This window comes from Pinus tabuliformis, chromosome 3_2 (genome assembly GCF_031772625.1).
Source record: "Pinus tabuliformis cultivar Carrire ecotype Pingquan chromosome 3_2, CPIR1, whole genome shotgun sequence".
Taxonomy (NCBI): domain Eukaryota; kingdom Viridiplantae; phylum Streptophyta; class Pinopsida; order Pinales; family Pinaceae; genus Pinus; species Pinus tabuliformis.
Window position 1 is genome coordinate 801546527 of NC_142302.1, and position 5358 is coordinate 801551884.

General features: G+C 36.4%; 1 pseudogene; it reads right to left on the minus strand.

Annotated features, from left to right (window-relative positions):
* Window positions 1-401: 401 nt before the first annotated feature.
* LOC149183008 (uncharacterized) lies at window positions 402-1090 on the minus strand (annotated as a pseudogene).
* Window positions 1091-5358: the final 4268 nt, after the last annotated feature.

Here is a 5358-nt window from a genome sequence, read left to right on the forward strand (position 1 = left end):
TTTTCTAAAAAAAATAATAATAAAACACACAATCTAAAAACTAATGAAATATTGACAAAACTAAAAAAAAAAAAAATAGATATACATAAAAGAAAAACATAACAAGAAAAATATATCTACAAACTAAAATATATATACAAGCAAATTTTAAAAAAAAATCTTATAACATAAATGTACAATCTAAAACATAACATACATAACAAAAAAAAAGCATAACATTATACATTAAACATTAAAACACATTTAAAAAAAATGTAACATATAACATAAATATCATATAACATTCTTAAAAAAAAAACAAAAAAAAATACAACACAACAACGTAATCAAAAGAAAACGAAATTGCCATGAAAACTGTTTTATCGAAGTCATAGTGGAAAATTTTCACTCCCGGGTTAAAACTAACACGGAAGTGATTGGCATAAAGTCTGATAGGGCCAATGGCTCTCCAAATCTCTGGACTTTATCCTTCCTGGGATGCAACAATTGTTGTTCCAAATGGCAGCTGAGCAACTGCAACATGTCTCCCCAGAGATACCATTGCCATTGTTGAGCCAGCCTTGTATGTAGTCAATTTGTGCTTAGAATTCAGCATCAACTTCTTAATATTGCCAGCCACCACCATTGCATGCCTCTCAGCAAGGAAGCCTTGCTTGATTTCCTTAACATCCACAATATCTTCGACTGCAAAGACGTTGGTTTTCCCTCTTAATCGCAAACAATCATCAACTTTCAGGCACCCATCCTCATCAACAAAGTATTTGAAAACGAATTCATGAAGCCAAGAGGAGGCAACACGGTTTCCCACACACACGAAATGACAATCTGCAAAGATAGTCATTCCACTTGATGTGGTATATGTGTTGATTGATTCTAAGAGGCTTTCCAAGTCAATGTGTTCATTTATGTGCAGCTCAATCTTTTTGGAAACTAACCAATCCAAAGCTTTCTATGAAGCCTTCTCTCCAAGAAATTTTATAAGTTTGTGACTTGCATGTATGATAATTACCTTCTTATCAGGGAAATCTACTTTGATTTCTCTAGCTAACTCAACAATCTCGATCCTCACTATACTTGACAACAAAACCATGATGTGTATCAAGAGTTGAGCCACCAACATCTGAGTATCTCCATGGCAGATCTACCTCCTGTAGATCAGGGAGGTCAGATCAAGGTCGCAACTGCTTCTGTTCATTAATTGCAAACTGTTTTTTCTCATCAATTTGTGAAGTAAGGCTCCAACGAACCCTGAATATCTCCCAATCTGTTACGAATTTGAGAAAATCGCTCCTAAGTTTTATAACTGACCCCGTTCTTAGAAAAACCCACATTGCCAGAAATCGTGTTTTAAAACTAACGTTTTTAAGCTACTACGCATTTCTGGCAAATGCTCAGGTAACTGCTAGGTCTTGAAATTAAATAATGACGGTTGCTTCTCATGCCAATCTCAAGCTACTCTGAAGCACAAAGCTCGACTAACATTTTCCAAGTATTCAATCTTAGCATCAAGATCTCTCTCTTTTACCTCGAACTCCTTTGTAACAGTTTCCAATTCACCCTCAATAAACTGCAGTTTCTCACGGAGTTCAGCCACCTCTTTTGAATCCCGAGAAGGTGATGTGTGTTCCACTTTACTCATTGACATTCCAAAATATTTCTACTCAGCCTTGGATAAAGCATCTGCCTTTAGTTGTAGCTCTTCCTCAAGTAATTTTACTTTGCTTTGAGACTCCTCCTTGGTGTGAACGTCCAGACCAGCTGGCTCGTATGCTACAGTTCAGAACACATGCAAAGAATTTTAGAATTTTGAACTGTTTTTGAGCTATGTTGCACAAACCGCAGCCTCTTCGAGCAAGATTTTATTTTTTATTTTTTATTATGATGGATTTTTGAATTTTGGATTCCAAGCTAACACAAATTTGTTTTTCTTTGCAGATCACATAAGAGCCCGTTATCAATTTTTCAATTTCTCAATTCTCTCAAAAAAAAATTGATAATTTTTATTAAAAATTTTACATTTTCCTTCTTCAAAAACATGAAGAAATTTTTTTTTAATGTTATTATTTTTTTTAATTAAAAATCTAACATGATTTTTTTATTTTAAAATCAAAACATGAATTTTTTTTATTGAAAATATTTGTGATGTTAATGAAAAAAATTCAAGAAAATAAATAAAATCTAAAAATTTTAAAGTCTAAAAACTTTTAAAAAATGCAATCAAGCTTGATTTTATTTATTAATTTATCCTACTTGAAAGAATATTTTTTTTTTTTTAAGTATATGAATGTTTCCAATGGAGCCATTTACGGATTAGACTTTCTAGAACGTTCATATCCAAATTTGTAAAATGTACCTGATTGTGTATGAGGACATGAGAAATCATTTTAACCTTTAGATTTGCCACAAAGATCTCTTGAAGAACGGATGAATGTCGTGGTGCAATCACGTTTCGATACCATTCCTCAATGTAGTCCTTATGCTCCAAAGAATATTTGATCTGCATTCTAGATCCTTTGTCCATAAATGGTTGATATCGAATTTTTTATTTTTTATTATTTTATAAAAATGATATGCAGCGAAATGATTCATGCATCTAGAAAAAACTGAAAAAAGAACTCTAGACTGAAAGCTAGTTCCTATGCACACTTCCCTGGCAACGGCACCAAAATGTTGAGGCAAATTAATTACCTATCATTTAATTGTCAACCCGGGGGTTTCGTAAAACTTGTGAAGCATGCGTGCACTGTATATGCTAGAAATTAACTTCCAATTTAGATCAACCTAACTATGAAACCAAATAATGACAAACCAAATTCACCTATTCTAATTCAACAATCAACTCAAAAGAAATTATAGTACAATTATAGTATAGCGCGCGGAATTGAAATCTTAATCTTTAAATCTTGCAGGAATTGAAAAGCACACCACTCTTTCAAAAATGAAAGCAAAAACAATCATTCTTAACCTCTCACACAGGAAAAGATATGAAAGCAAATAAAAACAAATGCTCTTAACTTCTAGGTAGAAAGCAAATAAAAACAATCACTCTTAACCTATCACACAGGAAAATATATGAAAATAAATAAAAACAAATGCTTTTAACTTCTAGGTAGAAAGCAAATAAAGACAATCACTCTTAACCTCTCACACAGGAAAAGATATGAAATAAATAAATCTTAATCTATGAAAGTAATAAATCTTAATCACAATATTGGAACGTGCACTCTGCTCCCGCCGTTGCCTGCAAACATTAGGTCTGAACCGATCTTCGACCACTTGGGATGGCCCCTCCGGAGGCTTCGCCAGAGGAGGCAACTCACCAACACGCCTTCTCTACCTTGATCAAGTCCATGCCTCCTCAGCGAGCTTGCCCTTTAGTATCAAAGTTCGTGAAAAAACTTGATGGGTTACAAGAAGTTTCTCTCCCTCCAACTTTGCCAGAATGGCTGCTCTTGCCTTGGCAGAAAAATGACTTATTGGGCAATTTATAGGACTTTGGCCCTCTCCAAAAATAGCCCAAAGGTGGGTGGAAAGGAATTAGATAGACAAAATACAAGGAAAAATCTCTATCAGATTTTGCAGAAAGGGATATTTTACATTTCATTTTGAGACAAAGGAAGACAAGGATTTAATCTTCCGTAATGGGCCTTATTTCATGGATTCCAGAGGTTTATATTTAAACAAATGGACTAGGATTTTGAGCTGGAGCTTGATATTCCTAATGCGGTCCCTGTTTGGGTCCAGCTTCCTCACCTCCCCTTGCATTGTTGGGGAGATGAATCTGTGCTTGCTATTAGGAATTCTATTGGGAAATACATTGATCGGAGTGAACCGAAAGATAACATGCAGGGTTGTGCCCGCATCTGTGTAGAAGTTGATTTGGGTAAAGGCCTGCCAAAAGCCATCAAGCTCAAGGTTGACAACTAGATGCACATTCAGCAGCTTGACTATGAACAAATCCCCTTCAAGTGCAAGGTATGTCATGAGTACGGTCACTTTGCTAATCATTGCACTAAACCTTCTAATGTAGAAAATAATCCTCAAGAAGAGCAATGGGAAAACATTAAAAAGAAAAAGACAACCCCTAATCCTAAACCATCCCATGAAGCAGGTCCTTCCTCTTGACCTCCCCCAATTTCCCCTCCCTCTTCTCCCCCATCTTCATTTCCTCCCCCTTCTTCCCCACAACCTCCCCTATCTTCTGATTGCCAGCCGGATCCCCTTACCTCTTCTCCCTTTTCCAATCCCTTTCACATCCTCTCTCTCTTCCTGAGGAATCCCCTCCCTTGATTCAATTTGATCCTACCTCTTCTCCCCTTCCCCAGGTCATTTCCTCTTCCCTCCCGTCCGATCCTCCCCCTCTCAGAATCACCAGAAGCAATTCCAAGGAGCATGGATCCATTATAGAAAATCAAAACAAGCCTGGAAGAAAGTCTGCCAAACAGCACAGGGATGAAAATACACAAAAAGACATAGCATTGGGGCTCCAGAACCCCATTGAATCAATATTCAAGGACCAATAGACAAAGACATAGCAAATAAAGACAAGGAGGGAGAGAAACTCCTCGCATCTCTCACCCGAAATGATTAAAATCCTCTCATGGAACAGCAGGGGACTAGGGCACCCCTCCAAATCAAATTCCTTAAAGGATCTTATTAACCAAGAGAAACCAACCATTGTTTTACTCCAAGAAACAAAGCAGAGACAGCTAGAGATGAACAATATTATTGAACAACATAAGCGCTACAAAGGATGTATATGTGATTCCAAAGGAGCCTAAGGAGGAATTGCTACACTTTGGCTTCAAGATGAATGGAATAGCACAACAAAAATAGTAGAACAGCATTGGGTCAAGATTGTATTGTAGAATATTATCAGCAGTCAACAGATAGTAATTTACAATGTTTATGTCTCGAATCATTACAGGGATAAAGAAGTTTGTTGGGACTCTCTCAGCAATAATATAGCAAAAGAAAACAGCAGCAACATTATTTTAGGAGGTGACTTAAACCTCATTTTACATGCTAATGAAAAATGTGGAGGCAGCCTCAACCCAAATCCTTTTAGAAATCAGTTGGAAAATGTTATGCAACATGGTGATCTTGTCGATATCATTCCAAAGAATTGAAAATACACCTGGAGTAATCACAGATTGGGGAGAAATAATATTATGGAAAGGCTCGACCAAATCCTGGTAAATGTATCCCTTCTCTCCACCTTTTTAGTTTTCAACGCTTTCATCCTTCCTTTTGCTGCTTCAGTCCATTATCCCATTGCTTTAACCCTTGAATCTCTCTGCCCCCTAGGCCCTCTCCCTTTTAAATACAGTCCTTTATGGAATGACATTCAAACAGCCA